Here is a 21,664-nt window from a genome sequence, read left to right as displayed (position 1 = left end):
TTAAGAGATAACTTAGAAAAACTCCACGTGCTCAGGATGGGTAGGGGGGCTGAAGCCCCCCTAGCCCCACCGCTGGCTACGTCCCTGCCTGAAGCCAAAGATGTCCAAACTGCAGACAACTCTTCTCATGTTCCAGGTGGGGAAAGGGTAGATGGAGAGCATAACTTGCAGCTGTGGACTCTACGAAAATGCAACATAACTCCCACACACATTAGTCCACGTTCAAAAGAAAAAAAACAGGCAACAGACTGTCGTTGAAACCCCCTCTACTGGAGCAGTGATCGCGGGACTTTGCCTGAATTGCCCTTAAGCTGTACGATATCAATGGTCAGCTTAGAAGCGATCGCATCGAAGTCGACCTGCAATAGAGCAGAAAAAGAGAAGCCACCTGAGTACAAGATACTGACCGATACTAAAAACATTCATATTGGGATCCAAATAAACTTGCAAGATACTAAGGGGAGGTGGTTTTATGGCCAAAATGACTTGAAGCTACCAGATCTTACCGATTCGAGTTTTGGATTAAGGTCAACACCATCAAAACAGCGGCAAAAAAGGGCGCACATAAGACCGGTTCTATTCCACCTGCATAGTTTTCAAATAAGCAGATCTGGTAAGACAACGTTCTTTAAAAATGAGACAATCCATAATATAAAGATCTTTCTAACACACTCACCCAGCTAAAGCTGTGTCGGGACATGATATAATTCACATAGTGGCGGATGTCCAGCCATATTGCCAGCCATGAAACATTGGACCAACAACTGTATGCATAGCTATCTTCGCTACGCCAGATTCTTACTGTAAGAACGGGGGCATTTTTACTGTAGGGGCAGTTGGGCTTGGGGGCGCCCCTACAGTGGGCGTCCTCGGGCTCCAGCAGCCCAGCCGCCCCTACAGATAGCGCTGTAGGGCGGCTGGTAACCTGAGCCGCCCCTACAGTTGGGGTTGATCTGTAGGGACGACTCAATCACCAGCCGCCCCTGCAGTGCTCATTTGTCTTTTTTTAAATTTCAAAATTTGAAAGGTTCAAATTTAGTCAAATGACAAGATAACCAATATAAAAGTTGTAAATATTGATGAGTTGAACAACTTTTGTATTCATCACTTTTACATCTGAAATCATTTAGGGTTTTAAATTTTGGTTTAAACTTGTCAAATTTTAAATTTTAAATTTTAAAATGTGTAAAACATTGTCACATTCAAGTTTGATCAAACTTAAATGCTGAAGCATGATTTTAGAAATTTTTAGGAAAAAAACCATCACATTTGGAGTTAGTATGAGGGAGAACAACTAGTTACAAAGTTTACCCACAGATTAAAAAAAGAAATCACACTGTTCTAAATGATCCTTACATGATCATAATGGACAGTGTGATTTCTTTTTTTAATCTGTGGGTCAACTTTGTAACTAGTTTTTCTTCCTAATACTAACTCCAAATCTGATGATTTTTTTCCTAAAATTTTTTAAAATCATTCTCTATCAATTTATTTTGTTGGTTTTGTCAATATATACATATGAAAAGTTTGAGCAATTTAAATTTTGAATTTCAAAAAAATGCAACTTCAGACAAGATTTTGGTATCCCAAATAATTTCAGCTGAAAAAGTGATAAATACCAAAGTTGAATAACTCATCAAGATCTATAACTTTTGTATTGGTCATTTCTTCATATGACACATCGTTGTCTTAGTTGTTTTGGCTGTTTTTCTATTGCTAGTTGTTGTTGTTGTTAGGTCCTTTTAGGGTTTTGTTGTTTTTCTTCTCTATCAATATGCCCGACATGGTCTCGTTGATGGTCGTAAAAAATAAGGAAAATAATTTTCAAGAATACATCGATATATTTAATGAAATGTTATTTACTACTATCTTCGTCATGTAATATAGTGCATTTTAGCATTTAAATTTTATCCTCAAATATAATGCATTCTAGAGTAAAAATCAATTTGACATTAAATACTTTTTATTTATCAACCAATCATCATTAATCATGTTGATGATAGTATCTTATTAGAAAATAAAATGAGGGTACATGTCTCTTATGTGCTCTCTTAGTTTGTCTTAAAATTCTTACAATACACTATATAACATGAGTAACTGATAAAAGATTTCAAAATTTTGATTTCAATGTTGTCAAAATGTCAAGTTTTTACTTACAAGGATACAGTACTTGACGTTTCGCGCCCAAACATAATTCCATCCAGAAGAAAATGCAAACTGAAGAAGAGGCCCCGTCGCCTCGTGCAGCCGCAAGCACGAGGCTGTGAGCGAGCCAGCCAAGGCGCTCATTGACTCCAGCCAGCTGCCCAAAAAACCAGGCGCAAATCACAACCTCGCCTCCTGCCCCCTCCCCCGCTCCTCGTTCCCCTCTCGCCGCCCGCCTCCCCGCCGCGATCGAGGAGGCGCCAATAGCCAGGAGAGGGTTTCCTCCTCCCTCCACGGCTCCACCGAACCCCCCGGCCCCTCCGCCCCTAATCGCTCTCACCCGGTTGGCCGCCGCCCCGCCATGGATTTGGATCTGTGGATCTCCAAGGTCAAGGAGAGCCAGCACCTCGCCGAGCACGAGCTTCAGTCTCTCTGCGAATACGTGAGCTCCCTACCCTTTGAGTAGCTCGTTCCGCCCCTTAGGGTTTTTATCACCTCGTTGCTATCTAGGGCGGTGGCACGCGAGCGCACAGCTTGCGCGGCTGTGGTGCTAGGGTTCTTGGTGGGTGGAGGTAGATGGAGGGGGAAAACGGTTTCCTTTGCTGCGTTTGCTGGTGGTGTCTGTGTGTAACCACAGTCTGCTTTACTGGTTGTCCAGGTGAAGGAGATCCTCATCGAAGAGTCGAACGTTCAACCGGTGAACAGCCCCGTGACGGTTTGCGGTGACATCCATGGGCAGTTCCATGACCTGATGAAGCTCTTCGCGACGGGTTCTTGATTGATTGACAATTGACTATTCATACCCTTTCGCACCTTGTTGACTCACTTTCTCACATTATCTTTCCTGGATTATTGGCTGCTCTACGGATCAAATTATCTTTTAGTTTATCATGCAGTTAAAACTTAAATAATGTATGCTGTTTTGATTTCTGAAAAATACAGATAATATCCTGGAGTTGATCTGAATACGTTTAACCATGGTTGGCACTGTCCACCTAACATATGTGGTAGCTGAATGAGTTTACTGTGTTTGAACATAGAAACAGAAATTTCCTCCCCTTTTTATGCAGCATGAACTGCAAGTGTGAAAAGAAACATCCATTCTCATAAGTTTTCCCAATGAACAAACATTCTGATGAGATGGCTTTGATTCATAATTCTCATCGTTACTTCAGTTCCCATGTAGAATGTTTCCAAGAATCGTCACTATCTATGGCTAATTCTTGCTGCTGAATGTTCCGATTGCCGTTAGGTATCCTGCACACATAACCCTTTTGCGTGGAAATCATGAAAGGAGGCAGTTGACGCAGGTATGTTCTTGTATGTGAAAAACAGATAATTGTACACAGTTCATAGTTTTTCTGATTTAGGCCACTTCGGTTGCAACTAAATGCCCTGAGTGGCTGAGTCCAATATATGTTCCCATGATTCTTGTGTTCTGCTTTTTACTTGTGAGCTCAAAAGGTGTTGTATTCATCTGGTTAACCCTCCACTGTGCTCTCTTAAAGCACTTTTGGCCATCTGTGGGAAGCATGATATTTAATTTTTTGGTAGTATGAAACAAATTCAGTACATGTTGATTTTATTCTAGGGGAAACAGTGCTCTTACTGATACTGTATCTGTGATTTAATCTTGGCTATGTGAATCTAGGAATGCAAGTTACACATCCATGATTATTGAAGTCTTATGCCTCTCAAGATAACATTATCTGGTAATCAGCCTGTGTGTCATGCTTAGGTTTTGTTTAGCCAGTGTCTGTCAAACTACCTGTCAACATGGCTCTTATTTTATGTGTTTTTTCCTCTGGTTGTGACTTCAAATGGCTATATCTTTTAGCTCTCGATTTACATTGCATGCTTGTATCCATACTGTACCACAAATAGCCGAAAATGCTTGACATGTTTTAGCTTATCATGCAGGCATACTAATAATACTGTGACTTATCTTTAGGTGTATGGTTTCTATGATGAGTGTCAGAGGAAGTATGGCAACGCCAATGCATGGCGGTACTGCACTGATGTTTTTGATTACCTTACACTATCAGCAATCATTAATGGCCAAGTAAGTTCCTCTAGGGAAAAAAATATAGGTTGTCATTTCGTGTTATTTCGGCAAGTCATACTTAAATTATATGCTGAATTCAGGTCCTCTGTGTTCATGGTGGTCTTTCTCCCGATGTACGTACTATTGATCAGGTCCGTGACTTCTCTTCTTTAACTTTCTTATAACCATCTGTGAACACATCTGTTTATGAACCCTTATGACCCTTCCCATTTTATGGGATTCTGAGTTTCATGTCTTGTAGGTTTGCCATACTTGGTGAATACAAAAGTAGAAATATTTTTCACATGGACTATAAAGGATATGCATAGCCTTAAGAATTACAGCTATTTGAAAACTTCACTGTTATCAGTGATATAAATAAAATGCTTCAGTGGATATATGCTGGAAGTTTGGAAATGTTGAATAGTAAACAACAGAAGGGGTATTTATTATGTTGTTTTCAGTTATTTTGTTTTTTCTGTTCTTATTTTCAGCTGGTTGTGCTCACTGTACTTTTTTGGACATGTTTCTGATAGAATTTCCTTTGGTAGTAAGAATGCTTATCATCAATGAACTAGCATTGCTGACTCATTTTGTGAAGAATATTGAGCACATGATTCTGGGGTTGATTCGGTCCTTAGCATTTCTGACACATTTCTTGAAGAATAGTAGTGTATGATTATGTGGATGATTTTTATTTTGACTAAATGTTTCAATGAAATTGAAGCTTTGATTATCTTTTCACCAGATACGAACGATTGATCGCAATTGTGAAATTCCCCATGAAGGTCCTTTCTGTGATCTTATGTGGAGTGACCCTGAGGAGATAGAGACATGGGCTGTTAGTCCCCGTGGAGCAGGTTGGCTGTTTGGATCGCGAGTCACAGCAGAGGTGTGTATACAATAATATTATTTTATTATTCTGGACTGTTTTTTTATTCGCTCCCTGTGAATGTCATCTTTTGCTATGCAGTTCAACTTTGTTAACGGTATCGAGCTAGTTTGCCGGGCTCACCAGCTGGTTCAGGAAGGTTTAAAGTATATGTTCCAGGAGAAGGGCCTTGTAAATGTGAGTTCTTGTTCACATATAGATTGACACTCAGATATTGGTTGTATCGTATTATAGTAGTATGCATTTGTATTTCAGTGTGACCATATTGAATTGTTATGATGCCCATATTAACTTCTCTTTTCTTCTCCAGGTGTGGTCTGCACCTAATTATTGCTACAGATGTGGCAATGTAGCTTCTATATTAAGCTTCGATGAGAAGATGGTATGATAGTTCTTTTGTCTTTAAGGATTTGCTTGAAGCATTTTACACACCTGATTACTCTTGAGTCAATTTATACAATAAGTTTAACCCAATCCTCAGAAGGTTTTATTGTGCATTTGTACAAGCAACTTTTGTGATGATGTTCTAAATAATGGTCTTGTGTTTGTGGATGTATATATGTATATTTGTGGCGGTCAGATTCGAATTTGAATTATATATATATTTGTGTTTTACAGTGAATTATATATTTGTACAAGCAACTTGTGTGTGTGTGGTCAGATTTGAATTTGAATTATTATTATTTTTTTTGTTGAAAAATCCACTGTAGTGACGGTTCTTGATTGAACCACCCTTACAAATACACACAGCAGGGGCAGCTGGTGATACAGCACTACAGGGGCGGCTGATATTACCAGCCGCTCCTACAGAGGGCACTGTAGGGGCGGCTGGTGTTCTGTAGGGGCGGCTGAAAACACCAGCCGCCCCTACAGAGGGCACTGCAGGGCGGTCAGACCCCTACAGAGGCTCTAGAGCCGCCCCTACAGAGGCTCTAGAGCCGCCCCTACAGTTAAATTCTGTAGTAGTGCTTGAGCATATAGCATACCTGTTCATGTGTGTCAACCCTGCTGTCGGGTACTGGGACACCATAGCTCGGATCAAATACGGATATGACATTGTCATGCAAACGCCAGGCATAGCAGACCCATCGATGTTGGAGCAGCGCGGGGAAAAACAACGGTTATGGAGCAGCGCGGGAAAAAAACAAGTGCATGCAATTTGAGATAATGTGAAACTAATAATTGACAAGCAAAACGTGAACACATGTATCTATCTATATGTATGTATAGTACTAGTAGATTGGCGCGCGCATCCGTGCGCCTGTGTGCCTGTAAATGGAGATTTTGTGTAACAATGGGCGTGTTAGAAATCTGAGTGAACTGAAGTATAAAGTTGAAAGCAGTACAATGTTCAAGTGCGCAATACATGTATGAAACTGAACTGTTCCATGGATTTAGTATATTATGAATTGAAGACTTAGAAAAAAGTCATCTAGCCCTGAATCATTTATCCTTTACTCGTCCTTGACACAACAAAGCAGTACAATGAAGAAAAGCTAGCTGATCTACATAGAAGAGTCTATACAATAGTAGACAATATCCTGGTCATACACAAGGCCCTCAGAATATGTTCAACCAGCTACACAAGCATATCTCGCTTACATTTATGGTTATGGAGATCATGGTGGTCTCCTCTTCAGCCTTTTTGGGATCAGTTCATGGTAATCTTCTTTTAAGACTCCCTTGGATAAGTGCACAAAAGTATAGAAGAAGCTGAGGAGCCAAGTTATATATACGTAAAATTGAACGCAGATGTTGATCAATGGCTGGCCATTTGTTTGGGGGCTTCAATGTGTGCCCTCTTAATGAGCAGCCTGTGTCCTGCAACAATAAATAATGGATGACCACAACGTCCATAATCTGTGTAGTGTTGACGTTGTTTAAGATCGATATGACGAACCGGACAAATTGACATCAATCTGAAAATGAAGAGCAAGCAAATTTGAGATGTTAACGCCATTGAAGTGCACCCTTAATGTGTTAGCTGTCTATGTATATTGTATGTATACCCTACAAAAGTAAATGGAAATGGCAGTAGATACCTATGTCATGAATAGAACCTAGAATTGTATATGAAACAACACTGCTAAAAAAAAAACAGTTTCCGATGTGGGCAATCTGATTTGCCTTTCTATCTGCAAGGATAGCTTGGGAAAAACTTGTCTTCTTAACCGCCTTAGAGTCTTAAGCAACATGTCAGAGTTCCTATGAATTCCATTCGAATCCAAGAGGTTTTCATTACAGAAATTCTTAGTATGTTCCTCTAATCAGTTACATCATCAGTTAACTGAGCTATATTATCTTATGATACGTGTACTATATATAACATATCAGGCACGGATCAACTTAACTACTGGTGCATCCAGAATATGGAGAAGGAAAAATAAGGCAAAGATGAGGTCAGTAAAGCAGCAAAACAGCACTAACCAAAGCTTTTTTTTCCTGGACACTGCATTGAACCTTAGTGGAACTTACTTCGATATAGACAAGGTTCCTCCTTTGTAGCTTCATTACTAATCTTTTCTAAATGTAATTTAGAGGCAGACATGGCAGCACATTCTTTAACCAGTTGGACATTTTAAGTGAGAGTGTTCAGTGTAGTTGAATGGTGCTCATAACCAACTATATTTAAGATTAACTGGAAGCTGCAGGTTGGGCCTAACTATTTTGCAGGAGTCACGCTGTTGCAATTAGACCTCTTTTTGCATAGTAGTGCTGTGAGTTCGTCGCTGTGAGTTCGTCAACACGAGTTCATAAGGAAATAAATGGGAAAATAAACTATTTATTACTTTTTCCCCAACCGTGACCAACAACAGCATCACTGAAACTATAAAGATTTTGTATTGTTTCCAATAGTCACCAACAACAGTTTTCTAGCAGCAGTTCCATCTATGACTATTATCTAAACCGAACTATAAACTGCTGAGTCCACTATCATCATCATTAGTTGAATTATAAACTAATAACTTCTATCAATATCTGTAATTACTACAGGCAAAGCTATATATGCAGGATGATCTGCTTAATTTTCTATTAGCACCAAACCCATGATTGATGGCTGAAACTTAACAGAGTTTATCAAACTTGGTGGCCCTTTCAGTCCACTTAGCTAACTAAGGTTCCTGAGGTAGTTTTCTATCTACATGCACACATATTCTATACAACATGTTGTAGGAGTGTCAAACATTCGTAAATAAACTAATCCATGAGCTCTAGGATCTATCAAAGTCAAAGGCAATGGATTCTGATGTCCCAATTATTTAATAACCAAACAACTCAACTGAAATACATGGAGTACGTAAATTTAGAGCAACAACTAATGTTGCTGATGAATCGATCATCAGCTGACTTCCCCTTATCTAGCATATTTTCTTAGAAACTATGCCCACAAAACATGTGCAGCTCGGCTGTAGTTTGCAAACATCATGTGAAGCAAAACGAAACACAGAGATAAGTTAGAAAATAAGTTCAGCTAGGGAACTCATACTCATTTATGTTGTACATCATTTTGGGATAGGGAGCAGAAATAGGAAGTTGAAATTATGACGTATGGAAGCAAACAAAAGACCTCCTATTTGGAGAACCAAAGACACATGTACTGAAGTAAATTAAAAACAATAAAGAAAATTAACCTTTAGGCAGCAGGGTAGCAGCTGACATCTGTGATCAGCTAAACAAACCTTGAGCGGTATATTGGAGGAAGCTAGAAAATAAAATCAGGAGCTCATTAGACCTGTATTTATGAAAACTCTAAACATTTCAACTATACTACTGAATTCGAAGCATATGTGCTGTAGTAGCCGACGAATTTTTGGAAATGTTGTCGCTCACAACAGAACATTGATTCAATTATCATGTAATAAAAACGCTATGCATGGCAACTGAAAAAACAAGTAGATGTTGGTTCTGTCCTGCATGGAATGGCTAGCCTGTGTGATGTAATAAACTGGAATGATTGTAAGGTAATATAATGCATGATAAAAGAAAAAGGCCTTATAGCTGTTTGACTTTATCGGACAAATAGAACAACGATGCATAGTGGGTCCCTTAATGGCAGCATGGTTCGTTCTAGATGGTCAAAATCCTATAGCTCACATTGACGCAAATTTGCAGGAAAGCAGTGAGCTATAAATAAACAATAGTGGTACTGTTGTACAACTATTTATACAGCGTATATGTTGAGATAAGTCATAAGTGGGTCGGCAGCGGCAAGGAGCATGTACTGCACGATAGTTAGATAAGCATATTTGGACTAGCTCAAACTTGATACCATCTTCAATTAGAGGAACTGGAAACTACGAAATCCAATAAGATATCCAAAACAATTTGGAATTTGATTCTGAATATCTTCATGCCATCTGAACACATATTACACCTTATTTGAACACAGAAAACAAAGGAAAGGACATATATATGAGTACATAAGTAGGCAGCATTTCGATCTATTATTATGAAATAATCTAAACTAACATCTAAGGAAGGCAGGAAAGAGGATAACGTACCAAAACGATGAACTGAACCCTAGGTGTCCTCCCGAGGATTGAGTAGGTGTTCCCCCTGGATGATTAAGGGAGCCCAACCTACAAAATAAAGCCATATTAGAATTGGCGTCGAAAAATATGATGACGCAACAAATCTCTTTTGATTTCATTTTGTGCATTTTTTGAGGTACACGATAGAGCGAAGGACTAACTGGATAATTAGTCAATTTCGTTGCATCATCTTAGACAGCAAGCAGTTGCATAGAACTTAGAATTTACGAATGTATCGGGAAATAGGTAGAACTGATAAAGGAGATGGTGCGAAAATACCAATAATCAAGAAACATGATCAATCTTCCTCTGAAATCATCAAATTCTCCAATAAAAACCGGCATCAACAAATCTTGTCATGGAGAGACCTGCGTTGGCAGCTGCCACCTGAGAAAAGGTAACCACATATTACCTGAGAACCTGAAGACAAAAGGAAGGTGAACTAAGACCATTAGGAATTGATAAGCTAAACTTTGGGTGGCAAGCATGTAGCTTATCAAGCTCTCCAGAGTATTAGCACATATATTGAAAGTTAACTTCTGAGGCAAATATGTGGACTGCTATATCTGGAATGACCATAGGCATGAATAGTGTAGCATGGCATATACAAAACTCAGGATGTTAGTAACAGTAACAACATGCTATTAGTATGATTCCCGTATACAAAAACCAAATTTGATAGCGCAAGATTATTGACATCTCAGTGTTATAATATGTCTGCTTCAAAAAACAAAAACACATACACTGGCACTGATATATGCAGAAAAGAGATTGAGACTGAATTTTCTAGACTCAGTATCTGCTCCATGCACCGAAAAGAAACATTCCTTATTATAAATGAGGCATCTGGCAAGTTGCCAACCTGTGAAGCAACTGTGTTATGGTTTATCCTAACACAGTTCTGTTTTTAATCTGCACTATTTTCATCCAGCATCATAGTTTAAAGGGAGGAGGGTAAGGCACCTGCTGGCGGAGATCGATAGCATCTTTTTCACCTTGGCTGCTCCGTTTGCATCCATAGAAAAAAGAAGATGGAGTATGGATCTACAGAGAGGAGAAGATAGAGCACCATAGAAATGCCCCTGTTCTTGCCCAATCCAGAACCCTAGAAATCAAAATCCCCAAATATCAGTGCATCCCCTAACCATAACGCAAAGAGATAAGGCCATTTACTTACCTAAGATGTCGACGGACCAGTGGATCATGTGATTCCAAATATCCTGTGGGGGAACTAACGGATCCGGCCATGGAGGCACTGGATCCAGTCATGGAGGCCCCCGATGAACCCCAGCAAAGGTGGACGACAAGCACGCAGATCTCCGGTTGACCCCAGTGCCAGAGTGTGAAGGAGAAGAGGAGCAAGGGAGGGAGGCCGCCTTTACCTGGGGTCTGCTCGCGCCGGGTGGTCGCCGAGCCGCCCGCGCCGGCAGACGCTCGGCGGCCTCCACACCGGCGCCCTCGCCAGCCACGCGCGCGCTAGGGCTGTGCTCCGCCCGCACCCCGCGACCAGCGGCGTGGCCGTAGCCGGTGCATCGCCGTGGGAGAGAAGGAGAGGAAGGGGAGGCGCGAGCGGCGGCGGCGGCATCCGTGCGAGCCACGGGAGGAGTGGGGGAGAACGGGGAAGTGATGAGGCCGACTCTTTTTTTTTCCTATAGAAGGATCTGGACCCAAAATCGGAAGCCGCAGTATATATTTGATGGATTGGCTCCAGAGCAGAAGCCGGATTACGCTGAGAGAATTACACGGATAAAGAGTGGTCGAAGCTGAGAAGCTGTTGCAGAAGCTGTTGCTTCGAGTGATCTGGGCCACCGAACGCGTGATCGGACGGCCGAGGCTATTTTGGGCGACGTGGAGGGTGGCGCAGGCAGAGGAGCTGGCCATCTTTTTGGCTTTTAAATGACATACAAGCTTGCACTTGGTTAGGTCATATGGGGTGTAACTAGCCACGAGCTGATCACACAACTTGCTCTTAGTCAGATCAAACGCGCCAGCCACAACTGCAGACGCCCTCTTTGTCGAGTGCTGGGGGCACTCGGCAAAGCCAGCCAAGCACTCGGCAAAGGCTTTGCCGAGTGCCGCACTCGGCAACGGTCTCTCGGCAAAGATTTTGTCGGTAAAAATTTCTTTGCCGAGTGTCAAAAATCGACACTCGGCAAAGTCTTTACCGAGTGCCAAGCCCGCACTCGGCAAAAAAATAACTGCCGTCAACATTTGACGCCGTCTTTGCCGAGTGCCTAGGGACTGGCACTCGGCAAAATTTGAATTTTTGCCGAGAGCCAGGGCTCAGCACTCGGCAAAGAAACAAATTTTTTTTTAAAAAATCTTTTTAAAAATAGTCTTTGCCGAGTGGTACCATCTGGCACTCGGCAAAATTGACCTCTTTGCCAAGTGCCAGGCTATGGCACTTGGCAAAATTGGGGAAGTGGCTGTTTTTGCAACATTTTTTTCCAGCTTTGCCGAGTGCCACACCCCTGGCATTCGGCAAAGACTTCTTTGCCGAGTGTTGGCACTCGGCAAAGCTGGAAAATTTGTAATTTTTTTTGTTTGTTGCTTTCCTTCGAAAGCAAACACGCAAAACTCATATATAATACATGAGATAGCACACATGCATTTAGCATCACACAAAACGCATACATAATCCATCACATACATCCATAATACATCACAAGCACATCCAACATCCATCACAAGCACATCCTCCTGCATAATCGATCACACGCACATCCAATGTGCAAATCCATGACAATATCTAAGAAGTCTTCATCCAACACAAGTCCTAGATCAAGAAAAGTCAATGAAACATGAAGGGGCACCACCTACTGCCACTGATCCCAATGGGAGCCTGAAGGGGCACCTCCGTGCGATGGTGGACCTGTCCAGCCGGGGTGTGTGTGCTGAGGCGAAGGAGTCGGGTTCGAACCCGACGACTGTTGCACAAAGGAGAATTGAATTCATTAGTATCTACACAAGCTAAAGGACTTGATCAACCATATATATATATACTCACCGGAGTGCCTAGAGCTAGAGGAGTAGGAGGCACAACTGGAGCGAGCAGCGACTGGGGCACCACCACACCCGGGAGAGTGGTGCCGAGGCTCGACATGAATGAGAACATGTCCTGCATCCTCTGCACCTCAGCCGCCCTCTGGGCCCTCAGGACCTCCCACTCGGCCCTCTCGGCCTCCCTCTGGGCCCTCTCCCTCTCCCTCTCGACCCTCTCGGCCTCCCTCTCGGCCTCCATCCTCTCCACAGTGGCCTGCAATATTCAATCACCAACGTTTAAACAATGCAAATGCAAGGTACATGTGTAAAAGTAATGAACGGCGAATGAAATAGAACTAACCTGGAGTGCCGCCATCTGCTGCAGTGTGCTCGCCTACCGAGGTCGAATGGGGATGGAGGAGCTCGTGCTCTGTGCTCGGATCTGGACGAGGTTGGGCACAGAGGTCGAGTCGACCATGTTGGAGGCCATCCAGTACCGGCCGTGCTGCTTCCCTCCTCCGAGCCTCATCACGAGGTCGGTATCAAGGGGCTGGGTGGCGGGGTCAAAGTCCTCCCCATGCCGCTCGCGGGCCGACGAGGCGTAGTCGGTGAGCTTGCTGTGGACGCTCGTGTTGCTGTACGCCTCGGGCCCGTCCTCTGGGTTGTAGACGGTGTCCGGGGCTATCGCCTTGCCCTTGTGTGCCATGGCGTACGCCATGAACTCGTTGCATTCCTGGCCATCATGCGACTGGGACTGCGAGGAAAACACAAAGATGATTAGAAGTAATGAGAATTGAGCGTTAGAACAAATAAATAAATAAGTGCGTAGCGTGTACCCAGGCCTGGGCATACGAACTGAGGGGCCGGTTGCCTTGGTGGTGCGCCGGCCCACCCATTTGTAGGCGGCACTCTCGACGGAGGGCGTGCCTCTCCCTCCACTCATCGGAGACCCACTTGTCCACGATGGCCGCCTAACAGTCTCTATGCCTGGCGCACCAAGAAGGACACATCTACATGCCATCAAGTATTGTATTAGAAATGTTAGAATATAAAATGAAGGCTACCTATTCTTCATGGAATGAGTCAGTAACAATGTTTTATAACTTACTGCGAGGTACTGCTCCCTGGTGAGTGTCATGGTCCTAGCCACGCTCTTCCTCGGGTACCGACCAAGGACGTCGCACGAGTGGTTGATGTGGCACTGCAGCCTCACCTCATAGTACAGGTCTGTGACTCGGTCCCTGCATGCCCTGTCTTGCACCTTCGTCACCCAGGCGAGGTCATGCCCCTCCTCCAACGTGAAGAAGTCATGCATACAGACATCATGTGTCCTTTCATTATTTCAAGAACGTCTAATGATTTCATAGTATTGATCAATGTAGTGTGATGTAGACTCACCCAGAACTCACGCCTGATCCGCTCCTGTACGGTGCCATACACGGCGTCCATGGTGGAGTTGAAGTGGCCCCACGTCCAGGGAGGCGACTCAACCTGGGCGCGGGTGACCAAACCAGGGTAGTGCAGGCGGATCAGGCCGTCGAGGATCCCATTGCACTGCCGATGATCGCCCCCGGACACAAGTTCCCAGTTCCTGCAGGAGTCAGTAAGAAGAATTGTTAGTCCGCAATTCGGTTTTCAGCATATGAACAAGAAGAGATGCAAAATGAACGGATACTTACTTGTCGCCCTTGGGATGAATCACCGGCCTCCTCTGAAACGGGATCGGCCGCGTCGGGAGCTGCGAGGACCCACGCAAGTACGGTGCCGATGAGGTGCTCGAAGTGGAACCCCCCGCCACCCCCTAGAGGAAGTGTCACCCCCCGCTACCCCCCCAGAGGAAGTGTCACCCCCTCCTGTCTAGGGGGCCAGCTGCTGGTCCTCGTCATCAGTGGTCGTCGTCCAGTCCTCCTCGGGCGGGGGGACGACAGACGACTGCACCGCCCTCCTCGGATGGCCGCGGGGGCGGCGGGCCGGACGGCTCCTCGCCGATGCCTCCACCTCCGCCTCCGCCTCTGCCTCCGCCTCCGCCTCCGCCTCCGCCTCCTGAGTCGTCCTCGTGTAGAGCGAGTTGCAGGTCCGGGTCCGCCTTCCGCCCGGCATTTTGTCGAGTGCCTGCAAATACAAAGAGTAAACTAGTTAGCACAATATAGACAAATATAGAGATGCAAAATGAATGAAACATAACTAGAAAATAATAATAATATAGTATTACATGAATTAGAAATAATCTTTAGGATCGGCAGCGGCCGGATCATAAGTGTCGTCATCACTAGCAATATTGTCTAACATTTCCGCCTCATCTCCATCATTGTCATCAATGGCAACGCCAAACTGTAATCGCTCAAGCAGTGCTAAGTCTTTGGCATTTTGCACCTCTTCTCCATCGTCCTCATCTCCATCGTCCTCATCAATGTCATTGTCTACTTCCATGCCCATCAGCGAAAACATGTCTATGTGAAACATGCCATCTAGCCCCTCGGGTTGATAGAACTCCCCTGTATATGTGTTTGGGTCAAAGTTGTAATCCTCATCGTTTGGGATAGGCACTTTGCCATGCGGTGATACCAACTGCGCAAGGTACCAACCCTCAAGAGTGGGATCTTTTTGGCACGCCCATGGAAGATAATAAACTTGCATGGCCTGTTGAGCCACAATATAGACATCGTCTCCATAGAGGAAATCTTGTCAAATTTCAACTTGTCCAATCTCAGGGGCTCTTCTGATGACATTGGGATCGAACCAATGGCATTTGAATACGACTGGCTTATGACCTCCGCGAAGCTCAAAGTTGAGCTCGTATATTTCTTCGACTATGCCGTAGTAGTCGCGGTCATCGGTGCCGGGCGTACGAACTTCAGTATTTGTGGTTTTTCGATTGGGCCGACTGAGCTCGTGGCTTCTTGTGTGGAAGCGATAGCCATTCACATCATATACGGTGAATGACTTGACCCTATAGGGGAAGCCTTTGACAACCTATTTCAACTCTTCATCCATTTCCGCATCTGTGCGTGCCTGTAAGGTGAGGGCGGATAGATCATTACTCGCTCGTAGGAGCAAAGTGGGATGTCACAGATGGAACGATGTAAATTGGATGGTACCTTCTTTTCGAACCATGAAATGAAATCGGGCACACCACCTTTGAGAAGACTATCTTGTTCTTGAGGAGAAGGATCCCTATTTCCTGTCCAGTATGTATTCAGAAATTCCCTGAAAAAGCAAGAGACAAGGGGGTTGGATAGATAGACGATAGTGACGGCGTATGTAACAAGCTCATTGAGAACTTACTACACATAAGGGTTCACTTCGTCAAGGTTCAACAACACATACAACATGATAGTGCGCCACTCATCATTCCGCAAGGTCTTGGTGCTCGAAGCGCTTGCCCTGCCAAGTTGACCTTTGAAAAGGCTGAGATTTGATGACCTCTCGTCGGTGTTGTAACGAGGGATTGGATTGTGCACGCTGGGAAGGCTATCCTTATAGTATGATGTTGTGAAGTTTGACACCTCTTCAAGAATGAATGCCTCTGCCATGGATGCCTCAATTCTGGCTTTATTTCTATACTTTTTCCGAAGAACCTTTAGACATCTCTCGATTGGATAGCACCAACAGGCTTGCACGGCCCCCCCATTCGTGCCTCGTGAGGCAGGTGCAAAATCAAATGCTGCATTGAGAGGAAGAAGCCGGGTGGGAAGATCTTCTCCATCTTACAGAGCAACTGTAACACCCCTGGTGTTAGGCTTGTCTAATTGCACTTGCATTTCATGAACATGAGCATCATTCATCCATTCATGAGCATATATCACATGAAACACTGCTTCGAAATATTTGAAACATGTGTGAAACATAAATGTTGCATACACCTGTTTAAGAGTTGTTTTGCCCTGATTTTGCTTGCTAGGTTAGTAAAACATGTTTGGCTACTATTGTAAATCATCTAGCAATGTTTAGTTCAATTTTTGGAGCAAGGTTTGTATTCAAATTAATTCAAAATTTTGCTTTAAAAGTAATTTCCCAAAAATTAGGGTTTGGAGTTAAACATTGACTTTGATTTTATAATTCAAAATCTAGAAAGAATTTGGCTTTGGTCATAACAGCAAAGTTGTAGAGAATTAAATTCTAATCAACTTTCATTTTTGGTACATTTTCAAAAGATGTCATTTTCTTGCTCAAAATTGTTTGAAAGTTGGCATTTAAAAATTCCTTGAAAATACAAATGAAAAAGGGTTTTTTCTCCTTCGCGGGCCGCCGCCTCGCTTTCGGCCCACGACCGAAGCCGGCCCAGCCAGCCTCCCGCCGCGCCGCGCGCCTCGCCTTGGCCCAGCCTAGCCCAGCGCCGCGCCCGGCCTGCCTCTGCGCGCGCCTGCCTACTGACGCGCCGCGCCGCGCCCGACCGCGGCAGAGCTTACCCGCCGCGTGGCGGCCATGCGCCGTCAACGTCGCCGCGCGTCGCAGCCGGCCTGCGCCCGCACCCACGCGCCTGCCTACTTCTGCTGGAGCCAGTGCGCTCGCTGGCTCATTCCCGCGCTGCTTCTCTCTGCAAGCACCGCGCGCACTCGCTCTGCCTCTCGCCGCGCCACCGCACCCGTCGGCGAAATCCGCCGTGGCTCCTCCACCTCGGCTAGCAATCACGCGCCCGCAGCTCTGCCTCGCTCTCCGACAAGTCGTGCTCACACCTGTGTCGCCTGCTGAGCCCAGGTAGCGCCACCTCGAGCCTCGCCATCGTCGGCCATGGCGCCGCCGTGCTCGGCCGCCATGGAAGACACCTTCCTTCTCTTCTCCAGCCCCACCTAGCTACCCTCCCGCCTTCGCCAGCTTCTCGCGCATCGCGTGCTCCCGCTAACTCGCCCTGTCACGGTCGGCAATGGCCGCCGGCCTCGTGGCCGAGCCGCGCCGCCGCGACGTCGCAGCGCCGGCGTGGCCTCTGCCTCAGCCGAGCCAGGCCGAAAGGTCGTGGGCCGACGCCCTGTCGGGCCGCCTCCCCTTTCCCCTTCGCTCGGGCCGCGCAGGCCAAAAGTGGCTGTGGGCCAGCTAATTCCAGCGGGCTGGCCCAGTAGCAGTAGGATGAATTGTTTTCAATTTATTCTTTATTATTTGAAAACAGAAATGGTTTGAAAAATGTTTAGATACTGAAAGTTGCTCTAAATCTGTCGAAATAAATTTGTCTAGGTTCCTTATCATCAGATCTACTTGGGAAAATTATTGCATGTCATTTTTGAGATACTTTGCTGTAGAATTTTATTTAATCATGTATATTGCTGATAACTTGAAAAATATGTAGAAAAAATCTATAGGCTTCAGAAAAATATGATTTCTAAGTTTGTTAATCTTCTTATGTAATGTACTTCCTAGGAAAAATATGTTTCATGCATGTGCTGTGGGAAAATTTTGAGGTGTAGTTCAAGTATCTTTAATGGCTAATTTTTGTTATTTTTGCTAGAGAACAAACTTTGTATAAAACATGCATGTGATAATTTTTGTATAGTCATTGTATGCTATGAAGAACCTTGGAAAAATACTAACTCTGCTGTTTGACACTTTTCACAGTTCAAAGTATTTTTATGTTCATAATCATGCCATAGCTTGTTATTTTTGTGTAGGCTAATCCACTCATTTAAATACCATGAAAATCTGATAGTAGACTACTTAGGATAGTACTATGCTATAGTAAATTTCTAAGATTTTTCTAAGCAAGAAAAATAGAGGTTGCTATTCAAACCTATGATTAATTAGGGTTTAATCAAGTGTTGCTTTTTGTGGGATTAAGAAATTAGTAAAGCTTTGGTATATCTTTAAAGCATTTAATAAAATGTGTTGACTTAACATATTAGTAGTAGAAGAGAATGCAGTAGATGATATGTGCTTGTAGTATATTTTCTTGGATGATGTTGACTACCTTGCATTCAAACATATCCATTGTATTCATCTCATCCTATGCACCGATTGTATAAGTACTTACGCACATTGCATCATACAGGATCGCAAACCGAGAACCCAGTCGTCATACCCGAGGAGCCTAAGGAGCAGTTCGAGGTGCAGCCGCATGAAGTGCCCAAAGCCGACGAGGAGGACGTTGAGGAACTTTCGGAGTGCCCCGATCACCGGCCGAGGTCCTTCGAGAGAGGCAAGCCCCGGAGCATTTTCTCCCAGTTTGCAAATTATTAATTCAATGCTTTACTTTAATTGATGCATTATGTTCAGGAGTTGTTTGCAACCGTTGCTGCATTATACCTTGTTTACCTTTGTTATACTATATCCTTGTTACCCGGGTATCCGCAGTCGAGTCAATGCTTAGCTGGCTTAGACCGGTAGAAGTCGGGTGATTTCCTGTCACCTACGACCTATAGGTGGCCGCCATGGAAGACACCTTCCTTCTCTTCTCCGGCCCCGCCTAGCTATCCTCCCGCCTTCGCCAGCTTCTCGCGCATCGCGTGCTCCCGCTAACTCGCCCTGTCACGGCCGGCAATGGCCGCCGGCCTCGTGGCCGAGCCGCGCCGCCGCGACGTCGCAGCATCAGCGTGGCCTCTGCCTCAGCCGAGCCAGGCCGAAAGGCCGTGGGCCGACGCCCTGTCGGGCCGCGCAGGCCAAAAGTGGCCGTGGGCCAGCTGATTCCAGCGGGCTGGCCCAGTAGCAGTAGGATGAATTGTTTTCAATTTATTCTTTATTATTTGAAAACAGAAATGGTTTGAAAAATGTTTGGATACTGAAAGTTGCTCCAAATCTGTCGAAATAAATTTGTCTAGGTTCCTTATCATCAGATCTACTTGGGAAAATTATTGCATGTCATTTTTGAGATACTTTGCTGTAGAATTTTATTTAATCATGTATATTGCTGATAACTTGAAAAATATGTAGAAAAAATCTATAGGCTTCAGAAAAATATGATTTCTAAGTTTGTTAATCTTCTTATGTAATGTACTTCCTAGGAAAAATATGTTTCATGCATGTGCTGTGGGAAAATTTTGAGGTGTAGTTCAAGTACCTTTAATGGCTGATTTTTGTTATTTTTGCTAGAGAACAAACTTTGTATAAAACATGCATGTGATAATTTTTGTACAGTCATTGTATGCTATGAAGAACCTAGGAAAAATACTAACTCTGCTGTTTGACACTTTTCACAGTTCAAAGTATTTTTATGTTCATAATCATGCCATAGCTTGTTATTTTTGTGTAGGCTAATCCACTCATTTAAATACCATGAAAATCTGATAGTAGACTACTTAGGGTAGTACTATGCTGTAGTAATTTTCTAAAATTTTTCTAAGCAAGAAAAATAGAGGTTGCTATTCAAACCTATGATTAATTAGGGTTTAATCAAGTGTTGCTTTTGTGGGATTAAGAAATTAGTAAAGCTTTGGTGTATCTTTGAAGCATTTAATAAAATGTGTTGACTTAACATATTAGTAGTAGAAGAGAATGCAGTAGATGACATGTGCTTGTAGTATATTTTCTTGGATGATGTTGACTACCTTGCATTCAAACATATCCATTGTATTCATCTCATCCTATGCACCGATTGCATAAGTACTTACGCACATTGCATCATACAAGATCGCAAATCGAGAACCCAGTTGTCATACCCGAGGAGCCCGAGGAGTAGTTCGAGGTGCAGCCGTAGGAAGTGCCCGAAGCCGACGAGGAGGATGTTGAGGAACTTCCGGAGTGCCCCGATCACCGCCCGAGCTCCTTCGAGAGAGGCAAGCCCCGGAGCATTTTCTCCCGGTTTGCAAATTATTAATTCAATGCTTTACTTTAATTGATGCATTACGTTCAGGAGTTATTTGCAACCGTTGCTGCATTATACCTTGTTTACCTTTGTTATACTATATCCTTGTTACCCGGGTATCCGCAGTCGAGTCAATGCTTAGCTGGCTTAGACCGGTAGAAGTCGGGTGATTTCCTATCACCTGCGAGCTATAGGTGATTACCTGCATCTGTTTGAATGACTATGAAGTCATGGTATAACTAAATGTTAAATGAAGTTGAGACCGAGCGGAGACTTGCAGAGTTTCGGACTATAGTGTTTCCGTCTCTGTCGATTAAGGACCGACTGTTGTTGGGCCTCGAGTCATGTTGAACGCATGCCTTACATTTAGCTGGCCGGATAAAGTACCTTCCGACCGTGAAGCTGGGAGATTTTTTAGGCCGAGTAGATTGCCCACAACGCACTATGCCGGAGCAGGTGTGGTAGGACACGGGGGCGAGATGATAAGACCAAAGTGCAGTCAGTCGGCCCCCGGGTACATGTGGTTCCTGGCAAACTTGAGATACCTAGAAAGTTGACTCGGTGATCGATATCTCACTTTAGCGGGTGAGTGAGGTTTGTGTAAGGAATAAATCACCAGCTGGTTAGGAATCGATTCGAATCGCCATCGCTCCTAGATAGTGAGCACTTGACTTGAGTTACTTCATCGTAGTAAATGTTTATGGAACACTTGGATAGTTATAGTGAATATGACATGATGGAAGTTGTTTAATGATCATTGGTTATCATTATCTGCTTAATCATATGTTTGCTCTAGTATAGGTGCAAATCTAGTCGACAAGTTAATAATCATTAAATTGACAATAATGCTTTTAGGAAGGTTCTTGAAAGGCTAAAAAGGCTTCTTTTGCAAATGAGTCAGCTACCCTACTATAAAGCCCTTCATAATTCTTGGTGTCACTTATTTTCGGTTATGTCGGGTAAGTCTAGCTGAGTACCTTCTCATACTCAGGGTTTTATTCCCACTTGTTGCAGATGGGCAGATGTATTACGGCTACTGTATCAACTGCCTTTATCCTGCGATGGGTGATTCTTAGGACCATGGGCATGGTCATTCCTTATGTCTCGTTTGATGCTTTTGTTGGAGATGATCATTCGCTGGCACTATATTTGAACTCCACGTGAGTGTGTGTGTGGTTTGAACAAATGGCTTCCGCTACTTTTATTCGAACTGGTTTTGTAATAACTATGTTGAAACTCTGATGTATCTGAGATTGCGAACTTTTATGTAATATGTGATGGTGACCGCTAAACTTATTACGATCTTGGATGGAATGTAAGTTGGTTTGAAATCCTTTGTGATT

At 43.9% G+C, this 21,664-nt stretch overlaps 1 long non-coding RNA gene and 1 pseudogene across 4 annotated transcripts; one reads left to right on the top strand and one right to left on the bottom strand.

Annotated features, from left to right (window-relative positions):
* Positions 1–2,506: 2,506 nt before the first annotated feature.
* Positions 2,507–18,890, top strand: LOC136460129 (phytochrome-associated serine/threonine-protein phosphatase-like; annotated as a pseudogene).
* On the bottom strand, positions 6,166–10,506 carry LOC136461543 (uncharacterized). 4 transcript variants are annotated; one of them, XR_010760348.1, is made up of 5 exons: positions 9,893–10,506; positions 9,584–9,661; positions 8,714–8,784; positions 6,982–7,091; positions 6,166–6,902 (listed from the first exon to the last, which is right to left on the bottom strand). It is a non-coding gene; the product is annotated as an uncharacterized lncRNA (long non-coding RNA). The 4 variants fall into 4 exon arrangements; XR_010760346.1 differs by having other exon boundaries at positions 6,982–7,000; positions 9,893–10,503; XR_010760347.1 differs by lacking the exon at positions 6,982–7,091 and having other exon boundaries at positions 9,893–10,033; positions 10,357–10,489.
* Positions 18,891–21,664: the final 2,774 nt, after the last annotated feature.

This window comes from Miscanthus floridulus, chromosome 6 (assembly GCF_019320115.1).
Source record: "Miscanthus floridulus cultivar M001 chromosome 6, ASM1932011v1, whole genome shotgun sequence".
In the NCBI taxonomy this organism is placed as follows: Eukaryota; Viridiplantae; Streptophyta; class Magnoliopsida; order Poales; family Poaceae; genus Miscanthus; species Miscanthus floridulus.
The sequence above is the reverse complement of the archived record's forward strand: the minus strand, read 5'-3'. Positions and strand labels throughout refer to the sequence as shown.